General features: G+C 40.9%; 1 protein-coding gene across 3 annotated transcripts in view; it reads right to left on the bottom strand.

The window, feature by feature from the left end:
* Positions 1-20,617, bottom strand: part of Lhfpl3 (LHFPL tetraspan subfamily member 3) — a 461,755-nt gene that overhangs the window by 268,144 nt on the left and 172,994 nt on the right. The window lies entirely within an intron of this gene.

The raw sequence follows: 20,617 nt of genomic DNA on the forward strand, positions 1-20,617 counted from the left end.
ACAGATGCTGAGATCCATAGCCAAACATTAGGAGGAGCTCGGGGAGGAAAGACAGAGGGAGGAAGGATAGGGAAGAAGAGAGGGACCTGGAAGGGACAGGAACTCGACAAGAAGACCAACAGAGCCAACCAACCTCGGCCTATGGGGGCTCACAGAGACTGAAGTACCAGCCGAAAAGCATGCGTGGTCTGGACTTAGGCCCCCGACACATATGTAACTGATGGACAGCTTGGTCTTTATGTGGTTCCCCTGGCAAGTGGACATGGACTGTGTTGTCTGCTTGTGGATTACTTTCCCTGTCTGGCCTCAGTGGAAGAGGATGCTCTTCGTCTTGATGCAACTTGATGTGCTGGAGTGTGTTGGTAGAAGGGGGGAGGAGCTCCCCTTTTCTTATGAGAAGGTGAGGGGGGAACAGAGGAGAGGAGGGAGAGATGGCGACTGGGATGTGAAATGAATAAATAAACTAAGAAAAAAGAAAATACAGAAGAGATATTGGTTTAATATTTTTGGTCTCTACTGGATAAAGTAAAATATTTTTTAATTTTTATGGCCCTTTCATTACATAGTCTAAGGTAGCCACTTTGGGACATCATGTAAAAATGGGTTTTGAGAAGTATGAAATACTGACATTATAAACCATCTAGGGCAAAGTTGCCGAAAAGCTTTATAAGAGCCTTTTAACATCAAGGCAAGGGGAAGTTAGCAGAATGTGAAATATAATCAAATTAACATTTAATTCAGATGTTTCTCCCACTCACATTTGCTGAGTTCTCTAAAATGGCTCTTTTCACCAGGTGAACAGTAAGAGCAGGATGTGGAAGTAATGTGAGAGTGTCTGAGCCTCCACAAGATGAGAACAGGGAGCATTTTGGTGATCAGAAAATGGAAGGCAGCATTATTAGGGATGCTGTGCCCCTATACATGAGGACACACAAAACCAACACAGAACCTGTTTGGAGGGAGCTGGTCATCACAGCAATGACTGCCAGGCATGTGCTCTTAGAGGAACAGGGAGACGATATCAGAAACAAATTTGCTTCATACAGAGCATCTGTTTCTTCCTTCTGGAGGCTGAAGGTAGCATAATATGGATGTACTTCAGTCCATCAAGTCCAAGATTGGAAGTACATTTGGTTAAATAGACAGAGGTGTCACTGAGGACACGCACAGTTGAACATTGTTTTTGTTAGATTCATGTATTTTTATTTCAGGTAGATGGGTATTTTGCCTGCATGTACAGCTGTGCACCGCACGCATGCAGAGCCCATGAAGGCCAGAGAGAGGATGCCAGATCTCCTTAGAGATGAAGTTACAAATGGTTGCTAGCCATCATGTGGGTGCCAGGAATCAAACCCAGGTCTTCTGGAGAGCAGTCAGTGCTCTTAATCACAGACCTATCTCTTCAGCCCCTGCTTTGAGCATCTTAAGTTCTTAAGTAGGAAGTCATTCTTTTGAGTTCAACACTCACAAATATCATCCAGTGTGGGGCTAACATGCAAGCCACAGGTTAGCCAAAATATGGAGCCATCACAAAGGACATTACACTGGTGACTTCTGAGATTGTGGCATGCCTGAAAAGATCAGGCGAAGGGTGGAATTGAGAAGCCTTCTGTCAATCAATCAATATTGATTGCCTTCTTACTCTATTGAGAAATTTCATTTCATCAACCCCAGAATTTCCCAGTGATGGAATCACAGATTTCCCAACACGGAAACTGTCTAATTTAACTCAAGCCAGCACTTTAAAATATGTAAGAGCAACTGTATTTGGGAGAAATTAGCATTTTCATATGACTGGTGTTCCAAAACACAGTGAATCATATCTCTCTTATATCAAATATTTATGCTTCCCATGGGCTTGTCTTGAAGATCATCAGGACTATTGGTGCGGGAGAGAAGTGACAGTCTGGCACAGTGGCTGAGAACATAGTCTGTGATGACAAGAAGAGATTGAATTTGAATTTTATTTCTGTTAATTAGAGGTTGTGTGGTTCTGGGAAACAGCTCAGCTTTACTAAGCTCCAGCCTTGTATTGTGTCCACAGGGCAATCTTCAGCATTTGCTCCATAGGGCTTTCTGTCAGAGTTAAACATCTACCACTAGCATTGCTATTGGAACATATAAGTCTTCCAAAAATGCTAGCCACTATGATGAGTATTTTATGTTGTACTCATTGTTATGAAAGATCATTGGATGATAAAGTGTGTCATCCTTCCTACCTTTTCCTTGAAAACAGAAAAGTGAGAGTTTTCTTCTTACGTGTCAGGTTAATGTCATTCGTTCATTTAAATGTGTTTATTGGGTGTCTTTAGATACTAGAGACACAAAAATTACTAAGGCATCCTACAGCCCTCATGCTACGAGGGGTCTAGTAGCACACAGCCACAGAATCAGCTTCTTATAGTGCCGTGTCATGGTGTCGCATCAGGGAGAAACACACGTGCCACTGTGGCCTGGATGCTGGATGTGAAAACGTCTCCTCACTTCAGTACCCATTACCAGAAGCCACGCATCTGTCAGCCGCAGCACACATAGGTGATGAGCTGGAAAAACAATAAAACCAAGCCATTGGAGGTTTCAAAACCTCTAATGAAGTCTGATTGCACACCTAGGCATTCTTGGAAAGAGGTTGTTTTTATCTTTGCTTAAACATATTTATGTTCAGGTGTCACTGACATGGTCAAGAATTTGGTTCACACTAAGCCTTTCCTGTTCACATAATTCAAAGCAGCAAGAAGAAAAAAATATTTCCAGGTGCTCTGGAATTTAAAAACAAATGGGTTCCCTCCTTGATTTTAATGATTAACATCACATTCTTTTACATGTGATTGGAAAATTTCACTGAAATCTGAGAAACTTATGCAAACTCTTGTTATGGTCTTACCATGCTTTGGGGGACAAGTGCTGATTTCTTGGGCTTCTGAGGGGAATTCAATCAGTGAGTTTGGGGGAGATAAACATCTTTATCACACCATAAGTGTGATAAGTATAAGAGGAGATGCAAGTAGAAAGTTGGAGAGCTGACAAATGTGGTGTGAATGTCCCTGTGAGCAGAATGGAAAGCTGAACAGATACCACAAGGCTACAGGAGAAGGCTGGATCAGCTGCTTCAGAATAATTGAGAGACTAGTGGACCGACGATGGGATAACCCATAGTGTCCACTGTGGGACGCGGTCATCATATGTGCCAGAGAACACATCCTCACTTCCTTCCTTCATCACTTTATCTCTGTGGACTGGAGGCCTGGCACAGCAGTTTTCTCACTTCCCTTCTTTGTTAGATCCATTTTATTGATGTATAATCAGCAGACTACAAATTTACCCATTTAAAGTATACAATTCAATGGAAACAGCTTTCCCATACTATCTAAATGGGAAATGCCTCCACAAAAGGGGAGTGGACGATCAGGCTCTGTGAGCAGAATACCTGTGTCCTTATCACTTGTTGGGTTTTGCCACAGAGCTCATCCAGGTATTCATTTAATATCACTGTGAGCTAACAGACCTGTTTTGAAGATGTCAAAATAGAGTATATTGAAAGAGGAAAATACAAAAAAATCTCAGACTGTGTGAGTATAATAAGGTGAACAAAAGCTGCCTGGCACCTCCTAAAGAAAGAAGCCTCAACAAAAAGTTGGGGGCACAATGGCTCATGCCTTTAACCCTAGAAGTTGGAAGGCAGAGGCATGTAGTTAGACTTCTGTGAGTTCAAAGCTAGTCTGGTCTACATAATGTGTTCAAGCCAGTCAGGGCTACATAATGAGACACTGAAGACACACACACACACACACACACACACACACAGAGAGAGAGAGACAGAGACAGAGACAGAGACAGAGACAGAAAGATACACAAAAAGAGTCAGAAAAAGACAAAGAGGAAGAAGAAGAGGAGAAAACTACTATAAATCAAAGGCATTTCCCGAGAAAGTCCAATGTTTGCGGCCAATGTTACGGTCTCCATGATTAAACATAACCCTTGGCACATGTTATTTTAGATATAATTAGTGCTAATTAATCACTGAGCCTATTGATAGAGGAGAGAGAATCATTTAAAGTATGGATAGTCTCTTAACTGGTATAAATTGCTTTGGAAAGTTGTTTTCACAAAAGTCAAGTGACTAAAAAGACAACATCAACCCCAAGCCTAGTCTGATATAAAGCTGACTGTTTTGCATAAAAATTATAGCTACACTGAAGAAGCTATGTAAATGAAATCAAGTTGGAGGAGACTTACAATAATCACAGGGAATAGAGAGGACCTAAGAATTAGCCACATTCACTGCTTAAAGAATAAAAAATGTAAAAGGTGAGTAGGAGGTTTTTGGTTCATTTGAAAGGCTATAACATTTCTCCTCATAAATCCTATGTAAAACAGATATGGATTGGAGACTTGCCTCAGAGAGAAATAAAATATGGTCCCTTGGTGCTTGGATGGACAGAAATGGCGCAGATAAATAAGTCTGTGCATTAGCTTTATGTAGTATTTACTCAGACTTTGCGTCTTTTAAAAAATGCAATGGATCTTCATTTAATGAGCAACATGACAGCTTCAGATCCATTATTGGGAAAGAAAGGTTTGACTCCCCATGAAATGAGGTCAGAATGAGACTCCAGGCCTGTGATACAGATGTTTCCACAGCTACCAGTCTTAGCAACATGAGTTATCTTCGGTTCTTACTTTGGTTTTCCTGCTTTTCTTTCTTAATATTAAGAACAAACCCCTAGGGAGCAGCCTTACCAGGCCACAGAAGATGCCAATGCAGCCACTCCTGATGAGATCTGATAGACTAAGATCAGAAAGAAGGAGAGGAAGACCTCCCCTATCAGTGAACTTGGGGAAGGGCATTCGTGAAGAAGGGGATGGGAGGGTGGGATCAGGAGGGGATGAGGGAGGGGCTTATGGGGGGATACAAAGTGAATAAAATGTAATTAATAAAAAAAATAAAATGAAAAAAAGAACAAATCCCTACAGCTCCTGTCCAAATACTTATTATTCACAGCTCAATCTCTAAACATAAGGAGAGTGTCATGAGAAGCTAGAGTCTTTTCTTTGCCAGATGTGGAGACTGAGAGTGAGAAGATGTGGGAAGAGGTGTGATCTGAGTCACACAGGAATATTTAGACCTCTCCATTTCTGTTTGGCTCCTCCAGTGGGAAACACATTTCCCCCTCTGGTGAGTAATCACATTGGACCGTAATATTAATAGCACACCATGGTCGTTGTCTCTGTCCCGTATGGTCACAAACAGTCATCACACAATCATGGTAGTCTCAGGACGAGTGTCTAGAGCAGCTGTTGACTAAAACTTTAATGGAAACTAGTAGAGAAGACTTTTGAAAAGGTCTTTCATACCAGTACAGATTCTGTTTCTACATAAATTCACTTCTTATTTTCTGATTATTTTGTCACTTGCAGTGATACAGGAGATATACTCATGGTTACAGTTGCCCTGGAATGGTTTTTTTTGGAGGTTTTTTGTTTGTTTGTTTGTTTTGTTTTTTAACAAAATTGCTGAGAAGCACATATAGACAGCTAAGAAAATAGAGGGGCCAGTTTTGCCAATAGAAAGCTGAGACCCAAGGATAACTGCTATCTAATCAGATGACGTGCACATGTTTGTTGAAAGGTGTTTTTTTGTCATTAAAGAGCAAAGCCATAAGAAATTTTGTATTTCAAATTATTATTTTCCTAAGATAAAAAGTTTCAGATAGCTTTTATGTGAACACTTTTACTTCCTGCAAATTTCTCCTCATTCTGTCTTAACATACTTTACCTGATAGCCAACTTTAGTCCTGACCTTTTTTTACATCTCTGTCTATCTATCTATCTATCTATCTATCTATCTATCTATCTATCTATCTATCTATCTATCTATATCTCTATATCTCTATATCTCTATCTATATCTCTATCTATCTAATCACTTTACAGCCCAATCTCAGCCCCTTCCCTCCTCTTCTCCCAGTCCCACCCTCATACCCCCTCCCCATCTCTCCCTCCTCTTTCTCAGGGGAGGCCCCCAAGGGCTACAAACCCATCCTGGCCCCTCAAGTCACAACATAGTCTTGATTCTTAAACACATATACTTTAGTGTTCAAATGAATAGCATTTATCTTATTGTTAGTCTTTTAAATGTATTATTTAAACCACAGAGATTTATTAACACAAAGTGGACTCTAATTAATGTCTTTTTGTGGGACTTCAGTTTCTTTTGAAAGATCCATGACCCACTGCACTGACTGAACTATTTCCACAGGACTTAATGTTTTTCATTATCTTTCATCTCATATGTTTGAATGTTTAAACGATTTCAAAGATTTATTTGTACTTTTCTCAAGGCTATTGGTCAATTATAGTTTTGTATCGTCATGAGTATTTTCTATTAATAACAAATTGGGCCATTTGCAAATGACTTTTCAGATTAGTGCAAACCACAGGAGGTTACTTAATGTTCCAGGTTCACATGATTTCATCATTGACACCCTTCAGCTTATACTTCATCGGCACTTGTGGAAAATCAGTGCTTATGGGAATAGTACACATGATCAGTCGGTCATTCTCACACAGCCAGTGCCTAGCTGCCACACCCTGAAAGGAAGTGCTGTTTTCTTTCCTAGCTTGCTCTGCCACAGGGAATCTTGGAATACTTTTTCCCCCAGAGCCATGACCAGTGTCTTGAAGTACCATTCTTAAGTTTCAAAACCAGAATCCCAGCAATGGCCTGTAGCTTTGGGATCAATATTCATTTCTATTCTCAACCACTTTCCACCTCTTTCTGGAGCTGGCTCGGTACACATTCATCCCTGATGGCTCAGTTATTATAAACTTCCGCCAAAGGATGCAGAGAGCTCGGGACTCCATATCCAAGCTTGCCTGCTTTGTTTTCTTCTCATATAAAAATTCAATTTTTATTTAGTTCAGATTCTGTGAGGTGCCCAGGTCAATTTATTATATTATCCGCATATCCTTATATCCTTTGCAACAGCCAGCTTTCGATCTTACTCATTGCAGGGCCTCAATAAATATTTGTTAAACTGAATGAAATCAAGTCAAATTCCATCAGCTCCAATTTGCTGGCTGTTGTACTTACTGTGACGGTATGTATTATAATCCACAGAAGAGATCCACTCCATCAAGAATCGATGAGTTGACATCATAATAAGCAAAGCTCTTGCCCCAACTCAGACCTCTAAGCATCCATCAGGAACCCATAACATAATAGTATGGGCACAGATTTTAATGGAATTATAACTCCGGACTCTACCAAGCGTGGTACTTAGATGGGTTAATAGCCACCATTAAGTATTCTCTGTTACAAAATAAGGTCGATAAAATATTCTCTGTTATAAAATAATTCTGTTCTTAAAGGATCAAGTAAGATATTGTGAATAAAGTGTTTAGTGTATGCTTGACACACAATAAGCAAATTGAGTTATTGTCATTATGATTGTACATTTTCTTTGGCTAGAAGACTTGTGCCTTAGCTATGGCTTCTTTTGCTATGATAAAAACACCATGACCAAAAAGGAAGTTGGGGAGGAAAGGGTTTATTCGGCTTACACTTCTAGATCATAGTCCATCACTGGAGGAAGTCAGAGCAGGAACTCAAGCAGGCTAAAACCTGGAGGCCATAGAGGGAAGCTGCTTACTGGCTTGCTTCCTCCAGCTTACCCAGCCTGCTTTCTTATAGAAACCAGGACCACTAGCCCATGGATGGCCCATCATGGGCTGGCCCTCCCCCATCAATCACTAATTGAGAAAATGCGCTATAGCTGGATATTATGGAGGCATTTTCTCAACTGAGGCTCCTTCCTCTCTGATGACTCTAAGAAGGGTTCCATTCCCATAACCTAATCACCTCTTGGGACTAATTTTACATGTCAGCTTGACAGGATTAATGATGTTTCGGGGTGTAGTTATTGGAGTAGCTCCAGAGGAGATTTTCAGATGAGACAGCTACTGAGTGGGAAATTGTACCCTCAGTGTGGCCATGTATCTTCCAGTCAGCTCTCCGGGTAGAAAGAAGAATCAAACAAAAAGGAAATCCATTCGTTCTCTGTTTGCTCGTTTCCCCCCAGGACTCAAGCACCCTTATTACTCTGCTCTTAGATATCTGTATTTGGTCTGTGACATTCACATCCTTGCTTTCCTGGACTTTTTTCCTTGGACTGACTTTAGTGTCTCTGCTTCCTTGGTTTCAAGGTCTTTGGATGTAGAATGAGCCATGCCAGACATTTTCCTGGCTCTCTAGCCAGTAGATACACTGCAGTGAAATTTTCATAATCATGAGTGAATGTACTTAATAAGTTTCATTGTTTTCTTTTTTCTTTCCTTTCTCTTTTCCTTCCTTCCTTCCTTCCTTCCTTCCTTCCTTCCTTTCTCTTTTTCTTTCTTTCTCTTTCTCCCTTGCTTTCCTCCTCTTCCTCTTCCTTCCCTTCCTCCTTCTTATGGCTGCCTATCTGCTTTTTAGCCTGTTGGCCCTTTCTCTGAAGAACACTGACACTAATACATTGGGCGTTAGGATTTTAAGATATGAATTTTAGGGGCAGACAAACATTTGTCCTCCAGCAACAGCTCACTTCATTTATAATGATTCAGCCTTGTATACAGAATGCTATGCTCAGAGGGATGAAACACATCCCAAGGGTCTTTTAATCAGATTTCTAGCTAGAAATCCAGTTAGACTGAATCATATGAGATTAGAAATACCATATTGAATTCACCCCTCCAAAAACAAACAAACACAGCAAAACAAAACAGACAAGAGCAGCCTCAACTCTCAAAATATTGAACTATTTGTTAAGCCAAAAGTGACAAAGATTACTCATTAGGAGATAGGTAGGCAATATAGAATAGCATGTTTAAGCTCAGAAATTTGTTACAGGTTGTTTTCTGCCAGAGAATGTCCCATCGTGAGGAACTGCAGTGTCATCTGTGAAGGGCTTTGGTACAGCATCCAGGGAGAGAGTAGGTCAGCACTACTCTACAGGAACTCATACTCAGCCAGCACTGGACCCCATCGTCTAGCCAGATACCGGTTTCTGGAAATTACACTTCCCATGGACCTGGTGAGTTAAGCTCTGGTGTTCACTCCTCAGCACGCAGTGACAGTGACAACAGATGCAAGCACAGCACAGAGCGGACTTGCTTGCTTATACAGTGTGCAATGATTTCAGTGTTCTGGGCTTTTCATTTGTAAGCTGCCTCAGGCTGCCAAGGAGTGTAATGTGAACCAGCAAGGCTCAGCCAAGGGGCAGTTTGGCTGAAAGGAGAAATTAATATCAGGAAAGCTTAGGAGTACTAGTTACGTTTGTATTCCTAAGCGCACAGGGCCCAGGGGTGGTTTTCTACCCACGCAGAGGCTTAGAGTGAGAAACTTTGGTGAGAGTTGCTCAGAGGTTAAGAGGCAGTGTGTGATTCCAAGTCATCCCCTCCAAAATGAAGTGACAAAAGGACTTAACTCTGCTTAGCATGAAGACAGTGAATATTTTATAACTTTAAAAAAGGGCAAAACAGCAAGAGAGAATAAATGGCTTTGTGTTTTTAGTAGATTTTCGGCGTCTGTCTTCTATCCCAAAGGCCAGGTTCTGGTTTCAATTCAAAGACTATGAACTCCCAGAATGTGAAATGTTGTTCCTCTGGGGAAAGTATATTGCAAAAACATCTATAGAACACTATCTGGTTCTTATTTTAGATTCAGTATCAAAACACCATGTTAAAAAAATATGCTGTGTACTGAGCTGGGGGAGGGAGAAAGCACCTTACAACAAAGAAATGTTACATATAAATAATCAAATCGTACACAGATAAATATTTAACAAGGCAGCAGGCAAAGTACATTGTGAATATTAACCCACCAAATCTTCAAAGTAACATTATAAAATATGCACCATTCTTACCCCATTTGCAGAGGGAAGGCTGGAGCACGGAGAAGTTCTCACAGAGGTCACAGAGCCAAGAAAAGTCAAGAAATTTCTGCTTTCTATTTCCAGATAATAAAAGTCATGATTTAAAAAGAGACTAAAAAGGATGAAAACTAGAAGATAGCCATTTTTGTTCATTAGATTCACAACATTCCAATTAGATTAAAACCCGATGCTTCTAAAATATTTCAATACTTGCGTGCAAATTTTATAAAAGGGATTAACTGTAGGTGGGCTTCCTAGTAATGTAAATCTACATTTGTTTTGAGAAGAGGACACATGCCTTCCTACCTCTGTTTGACCTCTGGGAAGTCAACATCCGCCTCACAGACACCCCCTCCTCCGATCTTATCTTAAGCATATCAGGCACCTAAACACCTCAGCATTGTGCATGGTGATGCTCTGATCTGTGTGAATACCCAGAGAGCCATAAGCAATCAGAAGGAAATATCTATAGGAGTGAGTCAAAAAGCAAACCTCTGTTGTTCTTGTGGAGTTCCTGACACTCCAGGTCTTTCTATCTCCCTCTTCTGGCACTCTGGCCAAAGTTTGGCTATGGGTCTCAGCCAAAATACCTGGGCCCAGGGGGCCCTACAGGAACTGATACTCCAACCAAGGACCATGCATGGAGAGGATTTAGACCCTCTATTCAAAGGAAGCCCATTGGCTGCTCAGTTTCCAAGTGGGTTCCCTAATAAGGGGTGCAGGAACTGTCTCTGACATGAGCTCAGTGGCTGGCTCTTTGATCATCTCCCCCTGGGGGGGTGCAGCCTTACCAGGCCACAGAGGAAGATGATGCAGCCAGCCTTGATGAGACCTGATAAGCTAGGGTCAGATAGAAGGGGAGGAGGTCCTCTCCTATCAGGGGACTTGGAGAGGGGCATGGGAGGGGGAGAGGAACTGGGAGGAGATGGTGGAGGGGGCTGCAGAGGGGATACAAAGTGAATAAACTGTAATAAATAAATATATAAATAAAATTAATTAAAAAAAAGCGAACCACCATCTCAGGACACTGCTGGGCGAGCTCGGAGCTGTCCATAGTTCTGACTGAAGTCTACTGCATGTCTGTCTTCCGCCCATGCATAGCGGGTCCACACCTTTTTCACTTGTTTGCTGTCTGGTGGATCTTTGCCTCAGCTGTGGCATCATGGTCTGTGTTTCTAATGGCTCTGTTCTAGGAAATGGAGGCATGGGAGAATAAATAACTCGCCTTCGTAGCCAGTCACAGCATCCCTGGACAAAAGCTACTGAGGCTTGGAGATGGCGGCTGGCAAGCAGAGCAACACACTGATGGTAGAAACAGCACAGGGCCAGGTGGCCATAACCAGCCAGAATCTCTTTATGGAGATGAATGTACTTCAAAGTAAACTGTGTTCTCCTTCTCTTTCCTGGGAGAATTTATAGTTTTTTCTCGTGGTTATTTGTTTTTTTTTTTCCCTTTACTTTTAAAGATCATCAATAAATTTAAATGGAATAGGATTTCCTGGTGTAAGATAATCTTTTGGAGAAATTGTGTGGCCAAAGGATGGAGATAATCCCTGGCCCCTTATTCTGTCATCAAGGCTGTAACTAGTATTATTGTTAATCCTATAGCAAATACTGTGGTGGAGCCTACATTAAAACATTGTGACAGCATTACTGAAGTCCACTTAAGCAAAGCAAACATGCTTGATGTGGGGAAGCTTAGCTGTGGAACATGAAAGAGGGAAGGGTTCACACTTCTCAGAAGAGTACTGTATCCCTTTGAGGGATACAGGGTTCGCCTCTGCATACAGGCCCCACTGGTAAACCAAATCATAGTTGAGAAAGAAAACCAACTGAGAGCTTTTCAACATAAGATTAACAGCAATTGGAAAGATGCCAATATTATTCAAATAGAAAGAAAAGCTTCCCAAGAAATTAAAAAAAAATGCAAATCTATGCTTTCCCTGAGCGCAAAGAATATGAAGCCTCTTTAAAACTAATTTTGTTTGCATAATTATAAAACATCTGTTTTCCTTTGGATTCTAACTCAACAGTTATTTCCCAGAATGCCTCCAAACAAGAGTGAGTATGTGTTCAAATGCGAGTGAGTGTGTGTGTATGTGTTTGTATGTGTATGCACAAGGCCAGGGCTAGATCCATCAACCTCATTCAAGTCTGTTAAGAAATGCTTCAATTAGTGCATCATGTCTATAGAAAGACTAAATATAGCCCAGTGAAGGAGCAAGCAAAGAAGCTCTGGGAAATTCTGGGAGGCTTTCATATTGTTTTGAAGATAAAGACTGTTTTTTTTTGGAAGATATTTTGTTCCTCATTATTAAATGTTTAATTTAAAAAAAGGGGTATCAAGGCCAACTCTAACTTGTTACACAATTAATTTTAAAGGCAAATCTATAATAATTTTTCCCTTTTTGAAAAAAAAATTGTAAAAATGATCCTGTCTGTGTTCCTCTGTTCTCTCTTTTCTCTGAGGACCTTAAGTCATTTTCACAGGTTTCAATAGAGCTGGCAATTTTGTGCTGCTCTGTGAGAAGAGAGGTCAGTGCAACCTTCCTAGCACACACAGGTGACTTTTTGCTAAAACCTCAAAGATTCACAGTGGTCTCTGGGAGAAAATCCAACCCCCCTCCTGTGCAATCACAGCTTTTCATTTCCGTCTGCTGGTGTCCCCAGATCCTCTTCCATTGGTTTCCTTTCACTCGTCCCGTGGTCCTTCACACGACCCATGAAGTAGAATCGTGCCTTCTAACAATGTCCTCTCCCACAAGGCCTGCAGACTGTTCCCTACCTGTGAACTCTTCTCCCTTCTAATCACACTACAACCTGATTGCCTTGTCCCACCTTTTGTTCTTCTTACCAGGGCAAAAGTAATTGCTGTGATGGTTAATTTTGTGTGTCAGCTTAGCTGGACAATGGTATCCCGCTGTCCAGTCAAACCTTATTCTGGATATCTCTGTGAGGATTTTGGGGGTGATGGAGCAGATTAAGATTTGAATTGTTGCATTTTGAGCAAAGCCGATTGCTCTCCATAATCATTTTTAAGACTTATTTTAAAAATTAATTTATTTTTATTAACTACAGTTTATTCACTTTGTACCCCAGCTGTAGCCCCCTCCCTCTTCCCTTCCCAATTTCACCCTCTCTCCTTCATCTTCTCCCATGCCCCTCCCTAAGTCCACTGATAGTGGAGGTCCTCCTCCCTTTCCCTCTTACCCTAGCCTATCAAGTCTCATCAGGACTGGGTGCATTGTTTTCCTTTGTGGCCTGATAAAGCTGTTCTCCCATCAGGGGGAGGTGATCAAAGAGCAGGCCAATCAGTTCATGTCAGAGACAGTCCCTCTTCCCATTAATAGGGAGCCTTCACGAATACTGAACTGCTATGGGCTGCATCTGTGCAGGGGTCTTAGGTTATCTCCATGCATGGTCCTTGGTTGAAGTATCAGTCTCAGAAAAGACCCCTGTGCCCAGATTTTTTGGTTCTGTTGCTCTCCTTGTGTAGCTCCTGTCCCCTCCAGGTCTTTCTATTTCCTCCTTCTTTCATAAGATTCCCTGCACTCTGCCCAAAGCTTGGCTCTGAGTCTCAGCATCTGCTTTGATAGAGTCTTTCAGAGGCCCTCTGTGGTAGGCTCCTATCCTGTTCCCTGTTTTCTCCATCTTCCATCTCATTTGTCTTTCTGAGTGAGGATTGATCATCTTACCCAGGGTTCTCCTTGCTTAGCTTCTTTAGGTGTACAGATTTTAGTATGTTTATTGTATATTATATGTCTAATATCCACTTATAAGTGAGTATATACTATGTGTGTCTTTTTGATTCTGAGATACTTCACTCAGGGTGATCTTTTCTAGTTCCCACCAATTGCCTGCAAATTCCATGATTCCCCCCTCCCCGCGCTTTTTTTTAATTGCTGAGTAGTGTTCTATTGTGTAAATCAAAACAACCATGAGGTTTCACCTTACACCCATCAGAATGTTTAAGATCAAAAACTCAAGTGGCAACACATGCTGGAGAGGATGTGGAGAAAGGGGAACCCTTCTCCACTGCTGGTGGGAATGTAAACTTGTACAACCACTTTGGAAATCAACCTGGCACTTTCTCAGACAATTAGGAACAGACCTTCCTCAAGATCCAGCTATATCACTCCTAGGCATAGATCCAAAGTATGCTGAAGTACACAACAAGGACATTTGCCCAACCATGTTCATAGCAGCTTTATTCTTAATAGCCAGAATGTGGAAACAATTCAGATGTCCCTCAGTTGAGGAATGGATACAGAAATTGTGGTACATTTACACAATGGAATACTACTCAGCTCTCCATAATTGTAATGATTTTTCTCCTCACTGCTATAAAAAATCAGAAAGATATAACTTGAGAAAAGAATAATTTTAGCTGATGGTTTGACTATCATACTATCATGGCAGGGGAAGCAATGGCAAAGTATATGGAACTCATCACTGTGGCAATGGGAATGTCCCCCCTCCAAAAAAAAAAAAAAAAAAAAAAAGAAGAAGAAAGTGGCTAAGAACATCTAGAGTATTTGTTGCATCTATGATTAGCACTCCTGGCCTTCTATAACTTAAAGGAGGCTCAGATCACTTATTAATGGCCCTCCTGTGCCCACCTCAAGCAGTGCGTACCAAACATAAATTGTTGAAATAAAAACAGTTGAAGTCCCATATAGTTAGATATAGGAACCTAGGAATTAAGCAAAAGTTATAATCTGTAATAGACAGATTTGGAAGATTATTACAGTGGCTATATTTTTATCCCCTAATTTCATTACTTCCTCTCATTATTACACAATTTGAGATACAATTTTTTGACAGCAATGTCCCTTGTGGGTTCCCATGACTCCCAAACACATGTTTTCAAAAAGATGCATTTTTATTTATTATTCAAGAATTTTATTTCATACAATATATTTTGCTCATATTAGTCCCCTCCCCCACATCCTGCCCGATTCTCATCCTTATTGCTACCCATCCAATTTTATGTACCTTAAAAAAAAAAACCTAAAATTAAAAAAAGCATGGGCTACAGTGTGCTAACACAGGCATATTTGAGTAGAGTGCTTGCTAAATTCATAAATAAATAAACTCATGGCTTTTGCTATGTATTAAATTTAAATGTAGATTGAAAATACTGATTGGGACCGAAGTTTCATACTCCAGACACACAATTGCAAAGGAACTGGGCTACAGTTTTGAAGAAACCAATGCAGCCTTCTACACTGTCAGATGAATAGACCAGTTCCACCTGGAAGCAAGGAGATTAACTAATGGAGACTCAACAGTGATTAACTAAGGTTCATAAAGCCATTATTTGCTGGAAGTTTGTCAAGCCCACATGCTGTAATACCTGAGATATTTCTCCCTAAGCTTCCTTAACAGCTTGGAGAGATGTGTACAAATTTTAGGAAAAAGAAACAGAGGCTCAGAGTAATGAGCAAGGCTGCATCATTGTCTAAGAATGGCCATGAATAACCCATGATGCCAGCATCTGAACTTGGTTTTCCAATTTCATAGCACAGGCTTTTATAGTTCATCTCTGGAAGACCCCAACACTTACTGTAGATGATGATCCTCTACACTTGCTGTGTGGGACACATCCAATGTGCTACTGAGGATATCAGCATAGAGAGAATTTGTGCCATAATAAAAAAAAAATGTACATAGTCACATTATAATGATGGACCCATGGGTTAAGAGAACAATCCTCACCTGAGCTATGAGTTCAGCTATTTGCCCTTTTTTGAATGACTTTGTCTTTCCTGTCCTGCAGTGCTAGTGTCTTAGGAACCTTCACTATTCAGTATGTGTTTCTAAGTAGTTGGTAATTATCTTGGCTACGTATCAAGTGACTTTTCACGATAAGTTAGCTTGCTGGTCCAAAGGTGCTAGATTAAATATTTTTTCATGGGTCCATATGTTTTTATTGGGATAGACAATTAAATACAAACTGCAAATGAGGTGTTAAATCAGATTCCACAGTCATTTCCCCATTTTTTTTTTCTTTCAAAGTCAGGCTCTAAATAGTGTGTATCCACTAATGATCATCAAAATACATTCTTGTCAGAAAGACAGCTAAAGATTTATACTGCCATATCACATGGACCAGTAGCTTAGAACCAACTTCTGAAATAAGACCTTAGCTTGTTGATAAAGAGGTAAAGTTTACCTCTTTTCGGTTTATGTTTTCAACTATCCTAAGGTTTGTAGTTCACTGTGGACTTGTACGCACCACAATCCTCTGAATATGTGTGTCTGAAGATTTTCACATGAGCTGAGAAAGAAAGGAAAAATGCCTGCTCATCCACAGACTAGACAAGCTTTGTTGAACCAAGTTACCTTGCCTGTTCTGGGAAGCAGCTAGAGAGAAAGTGAGAGGTTGATCTGCAAAGAGACTGTTTCCTTGCTTTTTAACAGTTCAAGTACCCTCATAGGCCTAGCAAATGCCAATCAAAGAATAAGGAGCAGGAGCTCCTGGTTGGAAAGATCAAATGGTTAAATTAAGCCATTCACAGCACGAGAGCGTCCCAAAGGGCTACCATCGCAGCGGGAGGAGAGGTGAGTTCCATGGTACTCTACTCACCAAGCACAAACTCACCTTGTTGAAGGTTCTGGAAGATTAGGACCCTCCTTCATATTGCTTTTAGAATTAGCAGGCAAAGACACAGAGAAACCGAACTGATTATTAACAATTTTTGAATAGTCTCTGGAGACCAGTGGGCGAGAATATGAGGTGATTTTGGAGGGTGGAAATGATGAAAGCATATGAGAAAGGAGGTCAGGAACAAGCCACACAGAGGCAAAATGCAGGGGGCCACACTGGACATTTGCTGTCTGGCAAGCTCATTTGATATTCAGTGTTTTCTATTGTGTGGGTAACTAAAGCCAAGTAAAGGAGAGGGTAAAGGGTGACATTTATGGGTAAGGATGTCTTTTACAGGAGTAATGAAAGGGGAGATGGTTTTCCTATTATTCAGTTGGCTTTAATCAAACTAAAAGAAATTGGATAATCTTAAAAGACAACCAGGATTCAAAAGCATATTAAGGAGCAAAAAAGACAAAGGCTTGGATTCAAGATGCAGCAAGGGGATTTCTATTTATGGTTTAAACAGTGGACACACTGTTAGGTTTTTATTTAATTTACCTGATTCAGAAATCTTAAATTTAGCACAAATGCTGCTGTTCTGTATCAAGTCACATACATTTTCCAGAAGGGTCCTTTCTTGTGTTTTGGAGTTTGTTTACACTTTGTTTTAAATCAGCCTTACTTCCTATAAGAAGGAGGAAGAGAATCTGTGATTTCAAAGAGTCCAAAACTGTATACTCTCCTTTGTCTCAGGTCAATTTCCCACTTTCCATGTAAAAACTGCATTACTTTTTTTTCTGAAATCGTCTTTATGGGCTCATTGGGTATTCTATCCATGTGATAGACTGAGAGCTGGGCAGCTGGCCCCTGATAGACCATTTCTGTCTTCGTCAAGAGGCCTCATCACTGATGCTCATCTATCCTGTCTCAGACAAAAGTTCTGCTTGTCCTAGAAAGGGCAGAAAGAAATGATTTCGGGCTCTGGGTTAATGGGAAAAGAAAATGTTTCATTCTCAAAGGAGAAGGCAACAGATGCCCCATCAAAATGTGTCTGACTACGGGATGTCCTTGTGGTGGCCAGCTATGATCTTGTGGTGGTTTGCCTCATCAACATTTATTCAAAAGCATCGTGTGCTGCATGATACTTCCTCCAACTTCTTCCATACAAAATTCCCTCCAAACCTATCAATGTGAGTTAACTTCAAGTCTTATAAGCAGGACCTTAAAATACCATTGCAAGTATTGCCAAAAAGAATTGTAATTCCAGTTATTGCAGACACTTTATGTGACTCTATTACACTGATTTCTAGTTGTTCAGAATGGTACCTAACTTTGCTAGAGAATTAAAACATGTTACCCACATCTGTGCTTTGAATGATTACACACTTCAGACACTGACCGATATTTAAAGGCCCTTACACTGGGCAAAGAAGATGGAGAAGGAAGCAGCATCATAGTTTTCATAACCCAACCCCATCCCCCAAAGAGAAGAAAAGGCTCATTTCTGACTGAGAACCATGCTGTCTCAACCAAGATTGAGAAGGTGGAGTCATGACCCTCAGGACCAGAGCACATTCTGAACAGGGTCAGCTTGAGAAGTCTCACCGAACAGACTCAGCCTAGCATAGGATCTCAGACTTTTTAAAATGGCAGTTCTCATACCTGCTTTTGATCCCTACAGCCGTTTCTCTTGTTCACTGTCTCTAATGTTGGTAGAGATGCTACTCTCTGCTACTAAACCAAGTGAAGGGCCACATTTTTCACTAGTTGTATTGCCTTAGGGGAACAAATAGAAAATGAACCGGGGACTTCATTGCTCCTCCCTGGTGGTGATTCTTCTTCTTCTTCTTCTTCTTCTTCTTCTTCTTCTTCTTCTTCTTCTTCTTCTTCTTCTTCTTCTTCTTCTTCTTCTTCTTCTTCTGGCTCAGTCTCTGAGTGGCACTGACATGCCCACCTCCAGCTTCAGCCTGTGCCTCCTCCCGGCACACACAACACAGTCTCAGCCTGAGTTTCCTCTTACCTTCCGGCATCCTTTGCTTTTCTCTCCACCATACCCCTCTGAGGCCCCGCCTCTTCATCAGTTGTAATGTTTGATGTTCCTGTAGGTTTGATCCCAGGTTCCTTCTCCTTTTTTGCTAGGCTTTCTCCTTGGGGACTCTGTTAATTCCTGCGGTTTTAAACGTCATCATGCTTTATGTGGATTTCCCATTTAGAGAAAGCACATTTTTAAGTTTATTTGTCCTTTTTTTTTTTTTTTTTTTTTTTTTTTTTTTCTGAGAATCTGTGTACAGAGTATGCTTCTCTACTGTAATTTTTGACAATCTTAGCATGCTGGTCCTATACGCTTTTACACTTAAGAATTTTTTTAATACATTTGACGTTAAGCAGAAGAGGTCTATTACCTAAGGGAGAAAAGAGAACGTGGGCCACAGGAGAGGGCAGTGGGGAAGGGGGTGAGCTAGAGGAAATCAGAACACATATGTTTGACAATTCCATGATAAGCATTACATTGTACGCTAACTTAAAAATTAATAATAAGAAGAATAATAAGATAATAGAATCTTTTAAAAATAAACTTGTTCAATCCACGTACACTGTTGATTTGTCAATAAGTCTCCTGGGCTTATTTTCACAGACTGTTTCACATCTTCCTTTTCCTTCTTCTTAGTTAAAACCTTCCTCTTGACTCTCACTATCATCTCACTATGTGCCAAGGAAGAGAAAAATAACCTTACGTTTGGCCTTTCTGCAGAATTCTGAACTCAACTTGTTTAGATAGAATTGGAGTGAGAGTCACCCCTCCTATCATTTGGTGCCACCTTTCCAGTTCTGGAATGAGAATCATGCTGTCTTTGCTCTCAAGTAACTTCGATTTCAGTGGAAGGGCAGACAAGTAAGTGAACCACCGATGGATCAGGCAGAAAGGGCACTGATTCTCAGGTGCCATGGGATCATGTGGAGAAGTGTTAAATACAGCCTGTGCTAATATGCTGGGATGAGAGGAGTTAGCTAGAGGCATGTGAGTAAGTACGGGTATCAATGTGCATGTTTGCGTGACGTGGGAGGCTGTGTAAATAAAGAAAACAAACACAAGAGGGATGTAGCTGACCTTTCCTCTTCTGTGGGTTTTTCTTTTTCTCATCCTTTATCCCCGCCAGTTTCCCCCCTAACACTAGATAGTAAAGAAACAAGGATAGAGGAGAAAGAGGTCCCTAAAGCTAATTTCTTTCTGTTTGTTTCTTCTTTAACCCCAGCTAACAAGCCGCAACCGATCTCCCTGAACAACTGACAGCCACCACCATGTCTTTCAGGGACCCTGCGTTTCTGCATCCCCTGAAAAGTTCCCGGAATTCCAAACGCCATGCCATCGCAGAAATCACCTCCAGCTGGCAAAACCATGCTTCTGCTAGAGCGTGAGGCATATCTTATATGGCTGCTGTGGACCATCTGAAGCAGCTCCACGTCCCTACACTTGGGATGAAAATGAAAGCACATTCTTATAATATTTCTGTGTTTTTAAAAGAAACCCAAATTCCAGGATTCTTAAAAATGTCAGGACAGAGCAAGAAAGTAGAAAGCTCACCACAGGTTTAATTGGAAAAGCAGGAAGGATGGAAGCACTTTCCAGAATGTTCCCTCGGACAATACTTGAGAAAAGCATGACAGGAAAACTCCTAAGTAGTTGTTTCATGTGGTAACTAAGGCAACGGATGAGGGTGTGGACCTCAGTCTAGGGCAATGCAGATGGATGGAAGAAGAGCTGTAAATAGTTATCTGTTCCTGATAAGAGATTAAGTGGAACAGACAATCACAACCTTCCACAGCTCCTGTTTCCTCCTCTGTAAGAGAACTATACAGTAATACCCGACACCATTGTAAGACGTACATAGGAAATTTCCTAAATGAAAATGACTGAAATACATAAAAGAATTGTCAATTTATTTCATTCCTTAAACGAGCCAGTCTTGCAGTTCTGAGTACCTAAGGGTCCCTTTCTTTCACGAGATTTAGACTATGGTTGACAGTGTTTCTCAGTCTCGGCACTATTGACCAGATAAGACTTCAGTGTGATGGACTGTTTTGACACTGTGCTGAGGCCTCAACTTACTGGATGC

The sequence above is a fragment of the Meriones unguiculatus genome, chromosome 21, assembly GCF_030254825.1.
Source record: "Meriones unguiculatus strain TT.TT164.6M chromosome 21, Bangor_MerUng_6.1, whole genome shotgun sequence".
Lineage (NCBI taxonomy): Eukaryota > Metazoa > Chordata > Mammalia > Rodentia > Muridae > Meriones > Meriones unguiculatus.